Genomic DNA, 11586 nt, shown 5'->3' on the forward strand with positions numbered 1-11586 from the left:
GAGAAGGACAGAAACCATATGTTTGCACTCATAGGTCTAGCAGGAAAACAAGAGAGACCTAATGGAGAACCAGGGGGAGCGGAGGAGGGAGAGAGAGTTGGGGAGAGAGAGGGATGCAAAACTTGAGAGACTATTGAATGCTGAGAATGAACTGAGGGTTGAGGGGGAAGGGGGAGGGGGGAAGAGAGGTGGTGGTGATAGTGGAGGGCACTTGAGGGGAAGAGCACTGGGTGTTGTATGGAAAACAATTTGACAATAAAATATTATGGAAAAAATATATGCATTAAAAAAATATGGCCAAATAAAATCATTAGAAAAGGAGTATGTGGCATATGAAAAATAGTAAGAAATTTCCAATAATGCTTACTTAGGGTTAAGGCTAAGTAATAGTAGTTAATGTGGTTGGTAAAATGGAATGACTTTTCTAAACAGTAATTAAAATAGAAGATATATAATGCAAAAAGAAAGTCTGGAATTAAAACTGCAGAATATCACCAAATGTTGTATGTAGTAAATGAAGAATCACTAAATTCTATACCTGAAACTAACATTAGGCTGTATGTTAACTGGAATTTAAATAAAAATGTGAAAGTACAAAATAATTTTAATTTAATTTTTAAAATTCTAACCAAAAAAAGGAAGAATAAAAATTTTCGTCTTCTGCAAGAGGAGCAGGAGAGGAAGGAGTGGCAGAACTATTTTAAGCTTTCATTTTTTTTTTAAATCAAAACACCAACTTCTGTTTCATGTAATTAGACTTATACAGAAATTAGAAGGTTAAGTAACAACTAGTTAATCACCTAATTTCACAGCTATCTGAAGTGGCAATCGTTATATAGCAGCTTATCTATGATACATTCAAGATAAATGATACAATATATTACTTGTTCATAGGCTACAACACAGACTGCTTAATACCTTTCCTTAAATTCCACCTCTATACTACAATATTAAGCTTTCATTTTTAACAGAGAAATAATCAAGTATCCTCGTTAAAAATTTAAGTATGATTCCCATTACAAGATGATTGGCAGCATATTAAATTACTTCCCTTCTCCTCCTAAATCCCACCAGAATGACAAAAGAGATATTAAAAAAATCCATAATAGCACTGGAAATAAGAGAAGGGCTCAAACCAAATAAAGATAAAAAATACATTGATAGAATATATTTTTATGAAACTCAAGAGAGTAGAAGAAAAAAGGGAAAAGAGTAGAAGAGACATTAACTTGATAGACACAAAAGAGTATCATTAGAGAGGTTTTGTATTTTAGCAAAAATAAACTATTGGGGCTTCATGAAAATAAAAAGCTTCTGCACAGCAAAGGAAACAATCAACATAACTAAAAGGCAACCTACAGAATGGGAGAAGATGTTTGCAAATGACATATCTGAGAAAGGGTTACTATCCAAAAAATAAAAAGAGTGTATACAACTTAACACCTCCCCCCAAAACCAAATAATCCAGTTAAGAAAATGGGCAGAAGATATGAAGAGACATTCTTACGAAGAAGACATACAGATGGCTAACAGATACATAAATCAATGCTCATCATCATCGATCATCAGGGAAATACAAATCAAAACTAATGATATGTCATCTCACACCTGTCAGAATTCCTAACATCAACACAGGAAACAACAGGTGTTGGCAAGGATGTGGAGAAAGGGGAAAATTCTTAAACTGTTGGTGGGAATGCAAACTGGTGTAGGCACTCAGGAAAACAGTATTAAAGTTCTTTAAAAAGTTAAAAATAGAACTACCCTATGATCCAGCAATTGCACTACTAGGTATTTACCCAAAGAATACAAAAATACTATTTCAAAGGGATACAGTCACCCTGACGTTTATAGTAGCATTATCTATAGTAGCAAAATTATGGAAACAGTCCAAGTGTCCATCAACTGATAAATGGATAAAGATGTATACACACACATATTTTATATATATATATATATATATATATATATAAATGGTATGTGTGTATGTATATATATACACACACACACACACACACACACACTGAAATATTATTCAGCTACAAAAAAGAATGAAATCTTACCATCTGCAATGACATGGATGGACCTAGAGAGTATTATGGTAAGTGAAATCAGAGAAAGACAAATACCATATGATTTCACTCATATGTGGAACTGAAAAATGAAACAAAGGAACAAAGGGAGAAAGAGTGACAAAGAGAGATAGAAAGAGAGAGAGAGGCAAACCAAGAAACAGACTTTTAACTATAGAGAACAAAGAGAGCAGAGAGAGGAGACAAGAGGACCTGAAGTAGGCTCTATACTGATAGCAGAGTGCCCAATTCAGTGCTCAAACTCAGGAACTGTGAGATCATGACCTGAACCAAAATTGGACATTTAACCAACTGAGCCACCCAGGCACCCCACAAGTTCTTTATAGATTCTGCATACCAAGTCCTTTGTCACATATGTGATTTGAAAATATTCTCTGCCACTCTCTGGATTACCTTCTCATTCTCTTAATACTCTTTAATAGAGAAAAGTATTTTAATTTTGTTGAAGTCCAATTTATTGATTTTCTACTTTCATCGATCATGTGTTCATTGTTATAGCCAAGAACTCTTTACCTGTATTTGAAATGTTTCACACTAAAATGTTGGGATAATTTTGTTGATAAAGTTGTATATCGTGTTCTCTTTTAATTCTTTGACTCTTTTCTAGAACATGGCTATATTTCATTTGTTACTTCTTTTCTCATGTAGTTTTGCACTCTTTAGTTTTCCTCATCAGGTTCATTAATCATTTTTCAGAAAACCTAAATGAGTAAAATTTATTTATACTATTTTTATGTTTACAAGTTTTTATTAATTTCAGTTATCTTTATTAATTCCCTCTTCCTTTATTTTGCTTTCCTTTGCTGTTATTTCCCTAATGTTTCAAGAGTACTACATCCCTTCTAGTTATTATTCATTAGTAATGAAGACATTTTATGATAAATTTTCTTCCAGGTATAGCTTTTTCAATGATCCACAAGTTTCATTGTAATGTCCTTCATTTTATAGCTTTCTAAGTAGTTTATAATTTCAGTTTTGATTTTCTCCTCAATCCAAAAAACTTTCTAAATGTTTACTATTGAGACAGAGAGAAACACAGCATGAGTGGGGGAGAGGTAGAGAGAGAGGGAGACACAGAATCTGAAGCAGGCTCCAGACGCTGAGCTGTCAGCACAGAGCCCCAAGCGGGGCTCGAACCCACAAACCGTGAGTTCATGACCTGAGCCGAAGTCGGACGCTTAACCGACTGAGCCACCCAGGCGCCCCTCCTCAATCCTAAATTTATCTAGAAATGTGATTTCTGATTTCCAATTAAGATCTTCTAGTTATTTGTTTCATTATTTATTTCTAGTTTTACTAAGTAATACAAAATATAAAACATCTTGAATTTGATATTTTCTATGGGCCACATATTTGACCAACTGTTTGAGGCTTCAGACTGTAAAAATGTATATTCTCTCTTTGAAGGATACAAAGTACTATATATCCATCAAATGAAGTCTGTGGATTATACTTCTAGTTCCTTTATATTTACTTTTTGTCTGCTATCTGTCCTATTTTGAAATAACAGGACCTGAAATTTGTACTATAGCCATATGTTTACCCATCTTCCTTGAATCTATTATAGGTTCTTAGTTTAAATTACTAGCCAAATTATTTTTGGTGTCTATAGCTCTTTGATATATCTTCTTAAACTGTCAAGGAAATAATTGCATAAAATCCTCAATGTTTTAATTTTACTTTCTTCCTTCTGTGATCCATTAATATTGCCACTCCTGCTTTCTCTTTCTTGTGCATACCTTTATCTTAATCTTTGTTTATCACTGTTTTAAGTATGTTTTTAGTAAACAATGCATGTAGGTTTTGTCTTTTAACCCTATCTGAGAGGCTAAGTCCACAGACTTCATTTGATGGATATACAGTTCTTTTGTATTTTGATAGGGACTGCATTGATCTCCTTTGGCATTGACACTTGATATTAAGCCCACTAGCCATTAAATTCCATTTATTTATGTCTTCTTTAAATTTAGCAATGTTTCAGAGCACCTGGGTGGCTCAGTCAGTTAAGCCGCTTTGGCTCAGGTCATGATCTTTTGAGCCCCGGATCAGACTCTGTGCTAATAGAGTAGTTTTCAGTGTTACAAGTCTTTCATCCCTTTAATTAAATGTCTTCCATATAGGAATTTTGTTCTTTTTGATGCTATTGTAAATGGAATTGTTTTCTTAATTTCCTTTTTGGGTTATTAAGTATACAGAAACACAACTGAGTTTTGAGTGTTGGCTTTGTATCCTGCAACTATGCTGAATTAGTTTATTAGTGTTTGATTTTCAGTATTATGAAAAAGCTAACAAGTTATAAAAATGAAAAAATGTGATCTAAGTCAACAGGAATAAAGGAAACAAAAGTAAAATATAGAACCTAAAATAAGATGGAAGGAGTAAAATCAAGTATATCATGTGCTAAATCAAATTTGTTCATATTGAATGATATACAATGTAGTCCCTATCAAAACCCAATGACATTTTCTACATAAATTTTTAAAAATCCTAAAATTCGTGTGGAATCTCCAAGATCTCAAATTCCCAAAATAATCTTGACAAAGAACAAAGTTGGAGTTCCTGATTTCTAAAACTTACTACAAAGCTACAGTAATCAAAACAGTGTGATACTGGCATAAAAGCAGACCACAAAAAATCAATGCAAAATACTACAGAACCCGGAATAATCCCTTGCATATATGGTCGAATAAATTGATTTTCAACAATGGTGCCAAGAATAGTCAATGGGAAAAGGACAAGCTCTTCAACAAATAGTTGGAGAAACTGGGTATCCACATGCAAAAAAGTAAAACTGGACTCTTACCTTACACTATATACAAAAATTAACTCAAAATGTATCAAAAACCTAAATATAAGAGCTAAAAAAAACTTCTAGAAGAAAACATAGAGGAAAGCTTCCTGATACTAGGCTCAACAATGAATTTTTGGATATGACACCAAAAGGACAGAGGTAAGAAAAGAAAAATTCGATAAATTGAACTTACTGAGAATTTAAAACTTCTGTACATCAAAGTACTATTAAGAGAATGAAAAGACAATCCACAGCACAGGAGAAAATATTTGCAATTCATATATCTGATAAGGGATTAATACTCAGATCATATAAAGAATTCTGACAACAACAACAACAACAACAACAACCTGATTCAAAACCTGGGAAAGGACTTGAATAGTTATTTCTCCAAAGAATGAAATATAAATTGACAGTAAGCACATGAAGAGAGGCTCAACATCACTAGTCACTCGGGAAATGCAAATAAAAACCAGAATGAGATAGCACTTCATATCATTTATTTATTTTGAGAGGGAGAATGAGAGATAGAGAGAGAAAGAGAGCGAGACCGAGCGCACAGAAAGGAGAGAGAATCCTTAGCAGGCTCTACACTGTCAGCACCAAGGCCAACATGGGGCTATTTTAAAAACCAAACCAAACAAAACCAGAAAATAACAGAGTTGGCAAAGATGTAGAAAAAAATGGAGCCCTTGTACATTGCTGGCAGGAATGTAAAATGGTGCAGCCACTGTGGAAAACAGTATAGCAGTTCCTGAAAAATTAAACATAGAATTACCATATGATCCAGCAAATCCACTTCTGGATATATGCCAACAAGAATTAAAAGCAGGGGCTTAAACAGATATATATACACTAATGTTCATAACACCATTATTCACCATAGTCAGAAGAAGCAAAAGAAATGTACATCAATGGATGAACAGATAAAACAAATGTGGTATATACATATAATGGAATATTATTCAGCCTTAAAAAGGAATTAAATTTTAATACATGCTACAACTTGGATGAAACTTGAAAAGATCTGCTAAGTGGAAAAACCCAGACACAAAAAGGCAAATATTGTAGGATCCCACTTTTACGAGGTACCTAGAATAGGCAAATTCACAAACAGAATGTAGAATAGTGGTTATCAGGGGCTGGGAAAGTGGGGAAGGGGAAATTATTGATTAATGGGTATAGAGCTTCAGTTTGGGATGCTTAAACATTCTGGAGATAGGAGGTGGTAATGGTTGTAAAACAATGTGAATATACTTAATGCCATTGAATTGTGCACTTAAAATGGTTAAAATGGTAAATTTTAATGTTATGTACATTTTGCCACAACAGAAAATTACTTTAAATAACAGGTAAGGAATTAATATGTTATTTGTCTTTCTCTGTCTGACTTATCTCACTTAGCATAATGCCTTCCAGATCCATCCATGTTGTCATAAAGGCAGGATTTCCTGATTGCTCATGGCTAAATAATATTCCATTGTATATATGTATTGTATATATGTATATATATATATATGTATATATGCATCAGATCTTCTTTATTCATTCTTCTGCTGATAGACACTTAAGGTGTTTCCATATTTTGGCTATTATGAACAATGCTGCAATGAACATGCATGTGCAGATCTCTCTCTGAGATACAAGCAGTGTGTGGTATCACTTATATGTGGAATCTAAAAAATAAATTTGTAAAAACAGAGTAGAATAGTAGTCACTGGGGATTGGGTGATACAGAGGAAATCTGGGACATGTTGTTTAAGGATATAAGTAAATAAGTAAGTTGTGAAGATCTAATATCCGATATAGTGATTACAGCCAACAACATTATAAATTTCAAAATTGCTAACAGACTAAATCTTAACTGCTTTCAACACAAAAAAGAAATGATAAATATGTGACATGACAAAAAGTGTTAGGTAAAGCTACTGTAGCAATCATATTGCAATATATAAATGTATCAAGCCAACACAATATACACTTTAAACTCATACAATGTTATATAACAAATGCTAAAAGAGTTAAGGAACTCAAAGAACAAGAATAAAGGATGCTACACTTAGAAGATAACTGGAAGGGGTGCCCTGGGGGCTCAGTCAGTTAAGCATCCAACTTCAGCTCACATCACGATCTTGCAGTTCATGAGTTTGAGCCCCATTCCTGTTGGGCTCCATGCTGCAGCTCAGAGCCTGGAGCCTGCTTCGGATTCTGTGTCTCCCTCTCTCTCTGCCCCTCCCTCCCTCACTCTCTCTCTCTCTCTCTCTCTCTCTCACGCTCTCTCTCTCTCTCTCTTCCTCTCTCTCTCTAAAAGATAACATTAATATTAATAATAATAATAATAATAATAAAGTGAAATACAAATTTACCAAATAGACTTCAACTTTTCCACACTAATTTTTTTTATGTTTACTTGTTTTTGAGAGACAGAGAGAGGCAGCGTGAGCAGGGGAGGGTCAGAGAGAGAGGGAGACACAGAATCCAAAGGAGGCTCCAGGCTCTGAGCTAGCTGTCAGCACAGAGCCCGACACGGGACTCGAACCCACGAACCATGAGATCATAACCTGAGCTAAAGCCAGATGTTCAACTGACTGAGCCACCCAGGAGCCCCTCCACACTACTTTAAAAAGAAATATTGTCAGGGTACCTGGGTGGCTCAGTCGATTAAGCATCTGACTTCAACTCAGGTCATGATCTCACAGTTCGTGGGTTCGAGTCCCGCATCGGGCTCTGTGCTGACAGCTCAGAGCGTAAAGCCTGCTTCAGATTCTGTGTCTCCCTCTCTCTTTCTCCTTTCCCCACTCATGCTGTCTCTCAAAAATAAATAAATGAAAGAAATATTAAGAAAAAAGAAATATTGTCTTGAGGGTGTCTAGGTGGCTCAGTCAGTTGAGCATCCAACTCCTCATTTCAGCTCAGGTCATGATCTTTTCATGGGTTCAAACCATGCATCTAGCTCTGCACTGGCAGCGAAGAGCCTGCACAGGATTCTCTCTCTGCCCCTCTTCAACTTGTGCTCTCTCTCTCTCTCTCTCAAAATACATAAACTTTAAACAATACTAAAAAAAGAAATAAATGTTATCTAAACACTTAATCTATCACAATATACAGAATGTTAAAAATGTTAAAAATGCTAAAAACTTTTCCTGAGACAAGGCACAATACCAATATGACTAACATTCATATGTATTTATTCAAGATAAGAAGCATTTCATTCCAAAGAAGACATACAGATGACCAACAGACACGTGAAAAGATGTTCAACTTCACTGATGATCAGGGAGATACAAGTAAAAACTACAATGAGATATCACCTCACACTTGTAAGAATGGCTAAAATCAACAACATAGTAAGTAACAGGTATTAGCAAGAAGAAAGGAGACCGTTGCACTGTTGTTGGGAATACAAACTATGGCAGCCACCGCCGAAAACATATGGAGGTTCCTCAAAAAGTTAAAAATAGAACTACCCTAGGATCCAACAATTGCACTACTAGGTATTTACCCAAAGGATAAAAAAACACCAATTCAAAGGGATACATGCACCATAATGTTTATAGCAGCATGATCTACAGTGGCCAAATTATGGAAACAGCCCAATTATCCATCAACTGATGGATATGAATACACACACACACACACACACACACATATACGCATGGCATCTTCTTTATCTGTTTATCAATGTGGGCTGTACACACACACACACACACACACACACACACACACACTACATATAATGGAATATAACTCAACCATTAAAAAGAATGAAATCTTGCCCTTTGCAATGACATGGTCATAGTTAGACCATGCTAAGTGAAATAAGTCAGTCAGAGAAAGACCAGTACCATGTGATTTCACTCATATATGGAACTTATGATACAAAACAAATGAGCAAAGGGAAAACAAGAGAGAGAAAGGCAAATCAACAAACAGACTCCTAACTATAGAGAACTGATAGCTACCAGAGGGAAGGTGGGGGAGGGGGTAATGGCTGAAGTAGGTGATGGGGATTAAGGAGTGCACTTGTGATAAGCACCAGATGTTGTATGGAATTGCTGAATCACTATACTGTACACCTGAAACTAACATTACACTGTATGTTAACTGATTTTTCTTTTTTGTTTTTTTTTTTTATTTTAGAGAGAAAGCATGCATGAGCAGGGAAGGGGCATCGAGAGAGAGGGAGAGAGAGAGAAAGAATCTCAAGCAGGTTCCATGCTGTGCAGAGCTAGATTTTCATGACCATGAGATCATGACCTGAGCTGAAACCAAGAGTCGGATGCTTAACCAAGTGAGCCATCCAGGCTCCCTTCTATTTTTATTTGGGAGGGGGGAAAGAGAAGGAGGGTGATGTTCATGGAGAGGGGCACTTGTGGGGATGAGCACTGGGTGTTATACGGAAACCAATTTGGTAATAAACTAATTAATAATAAAAAATTTTAGTAGTTAACATACAATGCAATATTGGTTTTTCTTCTTTTTTTATGTTAACTAGAATTTAAATTAAAACTTAAAAAAATAAGAACAAAACAAAAAAAAGAAGCATTTCATTTCCAAAAGGTAAACTATGGCCTTATCAGCTGTCTCTCAATGCAAACATCAACAATGAACTACATAACCAGGTCAGAGTATATATGGCTCTGTTTCTGCAAATGTGAAAGGAAGAAATCATCAACAATGTTATAAAAGCTGTATTATAATTTGTTCAAGTAAAGAAAAACACAATGAAGGCTTCAAAATGGTGGTTAACTTACAAGGCAGTCTATCAATAAATATTCTGGATAAATATGAGGTGGCTAAGTATTTTATCACTATCAGTTACTGAACACTCAAACATGTACCATGTGTTTTATAATTATCTCTCATCCTCAACATTTTTTTCTCAAGCTGAGCAGCAAGTACACAGTTTCCATCATGTTATTCTTTACTGTCTTTTACATATCAAAAATATTCATTATATTTCTTTTTCAAAAAGTAAAAAGCTAAGTTTCCAAAATGCTAAGCTGCTTAGCTTACCCCAGGTACCCTTCTGGCATAGGCAACACTGGAACCCAGGTCTGCCATATTCTGAATCCTGAGCACCTTCTAGATCATCGCTCTGCCTCACAAAAACAATATCCACACCAACGATTTCGGATACCTCATTCATAAACCACTTTCCTTGGAGAGATGGTATATAATCTCAGAACTAAAGCTATGTATGAAATAAACACACGCTAGGGAAATAATAAATTGTAAATGGTAACATCAAAGAACTAATAAAAAATCAGCATATAACAGTTATAGCCTGGCCTATTAGCATTTTAAAGCTTTTAGACAGCAACAGTATCACTATCTTCAGAAATAGTATTCATCCATGGTAGTCAAGATAGCACATGGGACAGCAAATGAACCAAATACAGAACCAGGTTCACTTGTCTTCCACGTCTGTTGAACAAAGAGGATGTCCTCATCCAGACAGAACCTGAGCATACAGTTCATTTACTTGGTCTATGGTCTTGGCAGAAGAATACACACAGGAACATCTAGTTCCTTCGTTCTGACTCTATTCTTACCAAGCCACTTTCTCATTATAATTTAGCATCCCATATATCTAGCCCACAGACCAAACAGAATATTTGACCTATCAACTGTATTACTCATTCTAAATTAATAAACAGGTGTCCTAGACTTGGGCTTTTGAATTAGCACAAGTCAGTCACCCCAACATGTCTAACCACCTCTGGACACAGACAAAAGATGAGGGCCAGACATTGAACGAAGGCAACCCAGCCATTAAACTGTTCCTCAGAGGCCCCAAGACAGGGTGTACCTTTAAATGACACTATTAAGTATCCCTTGAGTCTTAGGAGTTTAATTTTTAAAAACTAAACAGGGTCCACTTAAGAAACTGTTCTAAAATTATTAAAAACAAAAGAATGATCTCTCACATAACTAATAAGGGGGAAATTCTGAAATCACATATGTAAATGTTTCTTATATATCATTGATGAATACAAATCCCTGCTCTACCCCTTTGGGCAAGTTACTGAATGTATCTGAACCTTGGTTCCACCATCTAAAAACTAATCATCTCTATCTCATAGAACTATTGCAAAGATTAAATAAAACATTCAAATTAAGTACCTATCCAGGTACTTATATAGTGCACAGTTAACATTAATTTTGAAAAATGGAAAGTGTATGATGTCATTATTAATAATTTAAAATATACTAAAGTTCCTCAATGACAAATTCCCCAATTATTGGGATTTCAGAAACTTAACAGTCATACTTAGAAGAGACCATATAAAACTAAGAGTCAATTCCAATTAGTAACTGTTGAAGGAATGTAGCAAATAAAAAATCACCATTAGAATACCACAGTAATACTTATTATAAGCAAGATATACACCAATGGCTACCAAAACAACTGGGCAAAGTTTAAGAAGAAACAGATACTTGCATAGTCTCAAAGTATCTCCTCCCAAAGTATGTATTATTCTACAAAAGGAAATTTATTAATTTTACAGTAGAGAAAATCTATTAGACACCACCTTAAACAAGGGATCTGGTTATCATAACCAGTAATCCACACCAACATCATGAACCCTCTGCAATGATGCACTGAGAAGGTTGTATCACTTCTCTGGTAGTCTTCTCAAAATTCATAACCTAAATGAAAGATTGCACACAAAGAACTCACATCTTTTCAAGCTTCAA

At 35.1% G+C, this 11586-nt stretch overlaps 1 protein-coding gene across 1 annotated transcript in view; it reads right to left on the reverse strand.

Annotated features, from left to right (window-relative positions):
- WNK3 (WNK lysine deficient protein kinase 3) overlaps positions 1-11586 on the reverse strand; it is a 175942-nt gene that overhangs the window by 153820 nt on the left and 10536 nt on the right. The gene's annotated exons all lie outside the window — the stretch shown is intronic.

Source organism: Suricata suricatta, chromosome X (assembly GCF_006229205.1).
Source record: "Suricata suricatta isolate VVHF042 chromosome X, meerkat_22Aug2017_6uvM2_HiC, whole genome shotgun sequence".
NCBI lineage: Eukaryota > Metazoa > Chordata > Mammalia > Carnivora > Herpestidae > Suricata > Suricata suricatta.